The 10,947-nt window shown below is 34.1% G+C and overlaps 1 pseudogene; it reads right to left on the bottom strand.

The window, feature by feature from the left end:
* Positions 1-1,615: 1,615 nt before the first annotated feature.
* On the bottom strand, positions 1,616-3,616 carry LOC111919936 (UDP-glucuronate 4-epimerase 3-like; annotated as a pseudogene).
* Between the last annotated feature and the right edge of the window lie 7,331 nt (positions 3,617-10,947).

The raw sequence follows: 10,947 nt of genomic DNA, 5'->3' as shown, positions 1-10,947 counted from the left end.
GAAGAAAAAAACTCCTTTTGAATTTTGTCACCATATTTTCCCAACTTTGGCAACTTTAACATTATTGCCACAATATTTTTGAATTTTCTCTAGCAGTGTCCATTCTTTTGGTTGTACAATTTTGAGATCTAATTTTAAAGGCTGTCGACTTTCTCCCATATTTGTGGTGATTTACGATTTCAACACATATCTTTTAAAGTTTGTCGGATTTTCCCATATTACCCCAAAAGCGGCGTAGCCGCGGGCTCTTTACTAGTTTAAATAATACCTCGATGGACAGATGTTACAACAGTTTATGTTGATTGATACTTTGATTCGATGTTTTGACTTATTATGATTTGTAAACAATGTTTGGTAACTTTTGGGCTTGTGGATTGTGCTTTAAAATGAAAAAAATTTTACATTAATGTTTGGGACGTTACAGAATAAGTGGGAGTGGTTTGGTGCTGAGTATGACTGTAAACGAATCGAACGTTCATCGAACTATTCGTGAACAGTTTGACTTGAAGTTCGTTTATGTTCGTTTTTTAATAAATGGTCGAATCTGAACACAAATTCCTGTTCGTTTAGTTAAATGAAGGAACATGAACAATGGTCTCACTCGTTCAATTATGTTCGTGAACGTTCGTTTATGTTCGTTCATTTAAATTCATTTTATTTTCATATATAGTCAATTGTATTTGATTACATTATTATATTATATGTTTCTTTATGTTCATATATGCTCAATTATGTTTGTTTATCTCTGTTCGTTTATGTTTGCTTAGCACGTTTACAAACATAAACAATATAATTTGGTATGCCTTGTTTGTCGTAAGGTATGCTTGGATTCCTTTGGTAAGCATTCAATTCATTGTAGAGAGCTCTCGTGTTTCAAGTACCGACATAATATGGTTAGGGATGTTCTTTTCGACATATTCAGGCGCGTTGGGGTTCCTGCCAAGAAAGAGACACTCATGAACTTTCTGACTGACCCTTTGAAAGGAAGATCAATATTTAGATCGATTGATATTTTAGTTTTTGGATGGGCTAGAGAGAAACATGCACGTGTGAATCTAACAGGAGTTTCCCGTCTTGTGGGCTTGGGGAGTGAAGTTTTAACCGTGGGGCAAGCTGCTTTAAAAGTTGCACCATACAAACTGGCAAAACATGAGAAAACGTATATGAAAAATCAACACACGTTTATACTTTTTGCATTTGATACTTTCGGTTTCCCTGCACCAGATATTCTGGAGCTCATCACTAGAGTCCAACAAGTCATGCATAGATGTATGTATATTGTTTTAAAATAATTAGTTTTGTCATCCAAAAAGGAGTTGCGGCATAACTTGTTGCTCGTTTACCCGCTACACCTGTGTAAAACTTAGTTTTAATATTTTTAGGTGAATCCAAATTTGAAACTATTTGGTAAACGAACAAACATGAACAAACCCTTGTTCGGCTCGTTTACGGCCCTAACGCTAAGATGAGATGTAAAAAGCAAGTGGTAGTAAGGTACAACATGGATTATACTATTGTTTTGCGATAAAAAATTTCACAATTTTTGTTTCATTAGGATCAGTATAAAAAAACAATCTTAAAAACAATAAGAAAAAACAAGGTATGCCCCCGAAAATTAATAAACTCGAGCGATCTCGTTCTATTTATTTGATTCCAAAATGATACAAATCCACAAGATGAAAACAAATGAATTATGGTCAATTCTTCATGAATTCTACAACAATTTTAGTACACATCACAAAAAGAGGCCCAACCAAATCAAAACCATGTCCGATTTCAGCCTTTCCGGGCCTCGTTTACATATACGAAAAACTCGATAACGAAGATAATTTGTGGGAAACGAACAGCATCGTTATAAAACAATCATATCCGAATCAAAATCAAGAATTTGAGAAAACAAAAGAAAAAAAAATAACCCGATTTGAGAAAGAATTCATTCATCATCAATTATCGTCACTGATCGCTCTTCTTTACTGAACCATAGTAACTCACATACCATCTGACGAACTTCTTCAACCCGGTTTGAAGATCTGTTGTTGGTTTATACCCAAACTCCCTCCGAGCCGAACTAATATTCGCATGGGTGAACTGAACATCGCCATTTCTGGGCAATTTCATCACCAATCGCTTCGCTGTAACCTTCAACAATCGCTCCAAAATGCTCACCAGATCGGAAACTGGAACCGGCGAGGTGTTCCCGAGGTTAAAAACCCGTAAATGCGCAGGCGCACGTTTCTTCCCGCCGCTTCCGGTGCTCTTTTCTGCAGTATCTAACGCACCCAAACAACCCTTTACGATATCATCAATGTAGGTGAAATCACGTGCTACAGTTCCGTGGTTTGCAGCTTCAAAGATTGGGATTGATTTCCCTTTTAAAATGTTTCTCGTGAAAAAGAAATACGCCATATCCGGTCTTCCCCAAGGTCCGTAAACGGTGAAGAATCGTAATCCGGTTAATGATAAACCGTATATGTGATTGTAGGTATGAGCGATTTCTTCCCCGGCTTTTTTTGTGGCGGCGTAGAGGCTCGCCGGCTGATCGGTTCGATCTTTTTCTGAAAAGGGGACTTTTGTGTTCAATCCGTAAACAGAACTTGATGATGCCCAAACGATTGCTGGCTGTGGATTCGCGCTTTTACAGACTTCAAGAAGATTAACGAAACCAGCGATGTTGCTATGGACATAAGAACCTGGATTCTCCATGGCGTAACGAACACCTGCTTGAGCAGCTAAATGCATTACGTGAGTAAAAGGGATTAATTCGAAGAGTTTCTTGAGCAATGGGGCGTCGTTTATGTCTCCTTCCACGATATAGATCCCACTTCGTTCGAGTAGAGATTGACGAGCTCGTTTGAGTGCAGGATCATAGTAATCGTTGAAGTTATCAAGGCCTAAAACGCCATCTCCACGGCGTTTCAAGGCGACGCTGACATGGGTTCCGACGAATCCGGCTGCTCCGGCTGACACGTTTCTCCCAAGCGAGTCCCCCCCATGAACTGGTTTTTAAAGATCTGCGAGAGAGATCTGATGAGATTGATGACGATGATGAGTATGGTGATGATGATGATGATGACAACGACGAAGTAGATGGTGATTTGAAGAATAAAACCAAGATTAATCCCAAGAACACAAAGAATGTGAGTTTTGCTACAGATGAAGAATGCCTGCATCTCTGAATGTACGACGATTTTTCCAGCTTGAATTTCCCCGGCGTTGATGGGATATTATCCATATGAGATGACGACATTTGCTTCATAATCTTCAATGAAAACTTGAAAAAGTAAACACACGCACCTCTTCTCTTATATCCCCTGGTTTTCTTCTTATTTGACTAGGGTTTGATGAATAATTGGTCGGTTTTCTTCTTTTTCGCTCCGGAATCTAACAAGATAAGAAGGAACAAAGTTTCCTATGTGCTGGGGCAATCCCTCCAACTTTATTATGCTTTTTCGATTGTAGGGGAATCTGAAGGTTTCTTGAAAGAACTATTGTTGGTATTGTGGGTTTTTTTGGTTCTACAGAGAGAGAGAGAGAGAGAGAGAGAGAGAGAGAGAGAGAGAGAGAGTGTGGTGATGAAGGTCGACCAAAATGAAGGAGTAAATTTGAAGGATTTGAATTAAATTGTATTATAATGGAGCTATCATCAAACACAAAAACATAATAAAAACTAAAAAGGTCAACTGGGTCGTGTAATTCAGGAAATAATATACAAAATCTTTATGAATTTGATCATGATTTGGGGTAAATTTAGACTTTTTCTATAAAATACAGAAATTAAAATTTTTACTGGTTTGAACGTTTGATTGGTCAATGGAAACCTTTAATTTCTCTTAATTTAATGGGCTTCCATTTTATGATTCTTAGTTTTTACAACATTATGCGGATAATTTTTTTTTTTTGAATAACTATTCAATTTTTGAAAAAAAAAAAAATTAAATGATTGTCATGTTTAAAATGGGTCCATTTGGAATTTTGGTTTAATAAATTGTGTTTTCCATTTTGATTTGCAACTAAAATATTGGAAAAAAGTGAAAAAAAGTATGAGAATTTTAATATTTTCTTTTATATATATACTAGTTGTGAAACCCGTATATTATACGGGTTAACTAAAACATAATGTTAAACAGGAGCGATTAAATGAAGAGTTAATTTAAATTTGAAATATGAAATAAGTGAAAATTATGAAAAAAAAAAACATGCAAAAAATAAATTAATTAAATTATGTGTTTAATTATTAGATCCGTGTACTAAACGATTTATTATAATAAAATGTTAAATATATTTGTTTAAAGTGTAAATTTATTTGAAATTGAAATTGAAATTTGAAATTTGAAATTATAGTAGGTTTAATTTATGGAAACTAAATTAATGATATAATGGAAATAAATAATGAAGTAATTGACAAGTGGAAAATAAATATATTTCAAAATTTTGACAAAATGACATGTGACCAATTAAATGAGAGAATGACAAATGACAATAACATTTTCATTTATTAGATACTAGTTGTGCAACCCGTATATTATACGGGTTAATTAAAACATAATATTAAATAGGAGGTTTATTTGAATTTGAAATCTGAAATAAATGAAAGTTATGAAAAAAAAAAACATCCAAAAACTAAATTATTAAAATTATGTGTTTAATTGTTAGACCCGTATACTAAACGAATTATTATAATAAAATGTCAAATACAAAGTTTTAAGTGTAAATTTATTTGAATTTGAAATTGAAATTTCAAATTTCAAATTTGAAATTAATAGTTATTATAGTAGGTTTAATTTAAGGAAACCAAATTAATGATATAATAGAAATGAATAATGAAGTAATTGACAAGTGGAAAATAAATATATTTCAAAATTATGACAAAATGACATGTGGCCAATTAAATGAGAGAATGACAAGTGTCATAATATTTTCATTTATTAAGGTAGATATATATATATATATATATATATATATATATATATATATATATATATATATATAGACAAAACTGCAAAAATGGTCCTTGTGGTATGCATTTTTTTGGGGTTTTAGTCTAAACTATGACTTTTTTGGATTGGTGGTCCTTTTGAGGTAGTTTGTATGTGGAAAAGGTCCCTCCCCAAATTGAAAAGACTAAAATACCCTTAAATAATTTATTTTTCATTTTTCTTTCTTTTTTTATCTATTTTATAATTAATAAATAAATACAAAAAATAACTCTCTCTCTCTCTCGACTAGTGTTCCAGTTTGTCTCTCATTTGGAACGACCACCATCAACTGGAACCATCTCTCGTTCTTTATCCTAATCTAACAAACATACACACACTATAGACTAGAATCCTCATTCTTTCTGATAGATTTGATGATGATTTGGAGGCTTGATTTTGAAGGGTACAAATCCAAGTTCATCCCCCTACCAGATCGGAATCACTATCTCCATCGAGACCAAGCATCCACCTTTAATGGAGCCTCCATCAGTGGTGGGTATGATGGTGCATAGAGTCAGAGATGTAGCCATGTGGAACAAATCAATTCTCCATCAGTGAGATGCGATTCCATCGATAATTAATCTGTTAATGGCACTAGGAAGAAGAATTAATCAAAGCATGTTGCAGATTCTTGATTTTTTGTGTGCTCATCGATGATGGAGGGCTGGGCCATCGCTTCTTCTTCCCTGGTGAAGGGAGAATACCATATCGGAATCCACAAAAATCAAACACATTTCAACCAATTTCAAACCCAAACTCACCTCTGTTCCTATTCTCCAGTTGCAAATCCAGACCTGTGTAAGGGCTTCTGTCAATGTTGTTCATCATCGGTAATACACACAATTAGGGCTCCATCTTCACTCAAGAAGAAAGGGGAGAGGAACAACATAAATCGAAGCAGATCTCCATACACAATCGATGTTTTGAGATCTAAGTTCAATACACACATGAAACTGAAAAAACTCACACTTGAAGGAGACAAAAATGTTGTAAACCCAGTTGAAGAAATATGAACTTGTGTGTGTTTTATCTCTGATTTGCAGGTCTAGTTTAATATTGTGGTGGTAGACGATGGGAATGATGATGTGAATGGGGTATTGGTTTTCGATGAACTGTAACAAATATGAGTTTGTAGGTGGTGTGTTGATGGTGAAAAGATGACGGACCTGTGGGAAGAAGATGAAGGAGCAGCTGGGTTTTTTTGGAGAGAGAGAGAGAGAGAGAGAGAGAGAGAGAAAGAGGTGGGTCCCATATATTTTTATTAATAAAACTTTAATTTAAATTCAAAAAAAAACATAAAAATTTATCAGAAGGGTATTTTAGTCTTTTCAGTTTACCGAATGACCAAAATCACAAGCAAACTACCTTAAAAGGACCACCAATCCAAAAAAGTCATGGTTTGGACTAAAACCCCAAAAAAATGCATACCACAGGGACCATTTTTGCAATTTTGTCTTTTTTTAATTTTCACCTTTGTTTATTTCGGTTATTTTTTAATTTTAATGAATGGAAAAACATTTTTAAAAAATAATCTAGTATTTTTATTCAAATTTTGAACAAAAAAGGTTGTGATTATGAGATGAAAGAGACATGACATCCACTATATTTGTAGTTAGTGGTAAATACTCCAGATGACCTAAACACAAAATAATTACCACCACAAAGGGTAATTTCAGTAGTTTGCAGTGAACCATGTATTATATTTAAAATTATCAAGGGACCTGAGTGTTGTGGAAAAATCAAGATAAATATTAGTTATGTTAAAAAAAAAAAAAAAAAAAAAAAAAAAAAAAAAAAAGAGGTTACAAATGTTAGAATTTGGGTTTCAGATATCAACAACTTATTTAGATAATTTCAACAAATGTGTATAATAAATATTTTCCAAAATCTTTGATTCCATACTTTTGCATTGGGTATCACCAAATCTGATTTGAGATAATCCAAGAACAAATCGATTTGGAATACAAGCCTATTCTAAGTTATGGAACACATAATTGCCTTGCAATCTTTCCTAGGGATGAGCATGGGCCAGGTTTGGTCGATTTTTGGGTAAAAGCGAACCTAACCCGTGTATTTCAATGTTTGGATTTTAGAACACAATGGGTTCGGTTTCTTAGTTTCTAGGGTCAGTTTATGGGTTCAACCCATGGGTTCACGTGTTTTGGGTTTAAGCCCAATTTTCTAAAAATATAAATAAACTAAAAAAAATTAATTTAATTTTTTTCAAGTCGTTTAAAACAACCAAAAACACCAAAGTCAATCACATAGTTTAAAGAAATATTAAAGCTATACCAAGTTTTGAAGCTCATAACCAAAACATGAAAATCAAAATAACATATTAATAGTTCATTACAACCAAAAGTTGGGTTGGATCGTGTCGGATTCAAAACGGTTCCAAAACCATTGGGTTGGGTTTAGTTTCAATGGGTCGATTTTAACAAGGCAAACCCAACCCAAACTGAAAAAATCGGTTTTAAAAATTTTAAACCCAAACCCAACGGTTTAGGTTCGATTTTTAGGTTTTTGGTTTCGGTTTTGCTCACCCCTAGTTTTTTCCATATACAAATTGTAGAGAGAAGAAATAGTTATTGTACTATGTCTATATCTTCTGCAAAGTTCTAATACTCTAAATATACATAGAAGTTGATGATTTTAAGAGTGAAAACAACGCCCTCGTAATGGACGTAAAGTTTGGGAACCTTGCTAGAGACGTTGCACTCAAACCCCGTGTTTCTGGGTTCTCTTAAGTTATCCAATTTTGTACTCTGCACCACCAGTCTAGGAATATCACTAAAAGGTACTCAACTTATCTAAAGTATAATCCTAACTGCACTAAAATCATCAACAACTAAGTTAATTCTAGTTGGATTTATGGATTTCATTTAGAACAAGCCTATTGAGAAACTTAGCTACAATTAAATGATAGTTTTAAATCCTCTAAATTAATTTACATCAAACTTATACATTTTGTTAATAATATAAGGGAAATCTGCGAAAAAGTCTCAATATTTTAGGTCAATTTACGATTTAGTCACAAATTAAATTTTGTTTACAAAAAAGGACAGATTACCGGCTAAAACTTCGGATTAACCCTTCATGGCCGGTTTCACAAATTTAGCCGGTATCTCGTCTTTTTTCGTTAATTAATCAAAATTTTGGGTTTTTTCATTAATTAATCAAAATTTTAGGGCTTTTTCATTATTTATTACCAATAAACCAAAATATTTGGACTTTTCTGAAGATTACCTTTAAACTAATATATATTATATGATCTAATTTAATATGTACTATTCCATGTCTTCTTTCTTATGCTCTTTTAGGCTTACTGTGTGTTTTTATCGGTGTCGTCAAACCCAACAACAAAAATCTCACTCACAAGCCTCGTTAACTTCATCTATTTTCCAAAATTATCCATTTACAACTCTATGATCATCTTTCAATCTCCAAATAAAGAACGGAGAAAATCCTTGTTGATTACGTAGATGTCCCTATTACCTAACCATGACTTAAACTGTGGTTCCAACACTTGGATGTTCCTATTACCTAACCATGACTTGAACCCATACACTAATGGCGTTGTCCATAGTGTTGTTAACAATTGAAGATGAATCTCACATGTTCAACCACTGATACATTGGCTCAAGTCTTACTTGACCCTTATTTCCTTACAACACTATAGAAGCCCCAACATAAGATGAATCCCACATGGTTCATCATTTATTGGTTTTTTTTTTGTCAAAAAGTAAACCATTTTGGAAGCCCCAAATAGACTAAAACGTAATAATGACAATTATTGTAATATCACACCAATTGTCATTATTACATTTTAGTCTATTTGGGGCTTCCAGAATGCATTAGTTTTTGGCAAGACAAAAACCAATAAATGATGAACATTTTGATAAAGATCGGAACACAATCTTATTGATGGATCCAAGATCTCCTTCTTAACCCAAGCCTTTTTCTCCTCAATCTTCTTCCAAAAAATACACTACAATATGTAATATTAGCCCCTCTTTCTCTCCTACAAGCATATAGCTCAATTAGGGTTTCTCTCATAGTGTTAAGATGATAAGGGAGACGGAAATGAAGGCTTAAGGTCCTTTAAATAGGACACAAACCCTGAAAATTAGGGTTTTCACACTCAACTCCTACTCGTCGAGTTGGGGTCCTCCAACTCGTCGAGTAGACTCTAGAAATTACGTGACCATTAACACTCTCTACTCGGCGAGTTGGGGCCTCCAACTCGTCAAGTTGATCAGACAACAAGAATATAAATTAATTAAGTATTATACATGGAAGTCGGGATGTTACACCTATTGTAAGGAAACAAGGGTCAAGTAAGACTTGAGTCAAGGTATCAGTGGTTAAACCATGTGGGATTCGTATTTTGTTGTTAACAAAACTATGGACAATGCCATTAGTGCATGGGTTCGAAATAATGTTCGAGTCATGGTTAGGTAATAGGAACATCCGAGTGTTGGAACCGTAGCTCGTAAGTATACCAAATTAATATTTTAATAGTTTATGATGGATAGCTTGTTGACATTTTTTTTACAATTAAAGTTAACATTCTTCATGGTTTTCAGTACATAATATCGAGTTGATTTTTTTTACCTATGTTGAGTTTTTTAAGCTTAATGGTTCATTCTTCATGGTTTTCAATCCCTATTGTAAGGAAACAAGGGTCATGTAAGACTTGAGCCAAGGTATCAGTGGTTTAACCATGTGGGATTCGTATTTTGTTGTGAACAATACTATGGACAATGCGAATAGTGTATGGGTTCGAAATAGGATTCAAGTCATGGTTAGGTAATAGTAGGGATGAGCATAGGCGGGTACCCGCCTCATTTGGCGAGAACCGGAACCGGAACCGGAACCGGCGGTTCCTAGAAAATTAGAACCGGAACCGGAACCGCTCTAGGCAGTTCTTAAATGTTTGGAACCAGTCCCGGAACCGGCGGTTCCGGTTCCGGGAGCGGGTAACCCGGTTACATTAATTTTGTTAACTTTTGTCGATAAAACCGCAATTTAGTTCGATTCAAATCAAGTCAATTCGGACCAAAGACGGACAAAACCGGACCAATATATATTCTAAACTGGTCTAAGAAACACACATATTTATATGAGATAATATATATATATATATATATATATATATATATATATATATATATATATATATATATATATTTAACCGGTTCCGGCGGGTACCCAGCGGGTAGCGGTTCCGAAAAAACGAGAACCAGAACCGGAACCGCTTAAGGCAGTTCCATAACTTTAGGAACCGGAACCGGAACCGCTTAAGGTAGTTTCGGTTCCAAAACCCGCAGTTCCGAGGCGGTTCCGGTTCCAAAAGCGGGTACCCGGTTCCGATGCTCATCCCTAGGTAATAGGAACATCCAAGAATTGGAACTACGGTTTAAGTCATGGTTAGGTAATAGGGACATCCACATAATCAACAAGAATTTTCTCCGTTCTTTATTTGGAGATTGAAAGATGATCATAGAGTTGTGAATGAATAATTTTGGAAAATCAATGGAATTAACGAGGCTTGTGAGTGAGATTTTTGTTGTTGGGTTTGACGATACCGATAAAAACACACAGTAAGCCTAGAAGAGCATAAGAAAGAAAACATGAAATAGTACATATTAAATTAGATCATATAATATATATTAGTTTAAAGATAATTTTCAGAAAAATCCAAGGTTTACTGGTAATAAATAATGAAAAGGCTCTAAAATTTTGATCAATTAATGAAAAAACTCCAAAATTTTGATTAATTAACGAAAAAAGACAAGATACCGGCTAAATCTGTGAAACCAACCACAAAGGGTTAATCCGAAGTTTTAATCGGTAATCTCTCTTTTTGTAAACAAAATTTAATTTGAGACTAAATCGTAAACTGACCTAAAATATTATGATTTTTTTGCAGATTTCTCATAATATAATTCCTACAATCATATTCAACAAA

This window comes from Lactuca sativa, chromosome 8, assembly GCF_002870075.4.
Source record: "Lactuca sativa cultivar Salinas chromosome 8, Lsat_Salinas_v11, whole genome shotgun sequence".
NCBI classification, from domain to species: Eukaryota; Viridiplantae; Streptophyta; class Magnoliopsida; order Asterales; family Asteraceae; genus Lactuca; species Lactuca sativa.
Note: the sequence above shows the minus strand (reverse complement) of the source record. Positions and strands in the feature narration are given on the sequence as shown.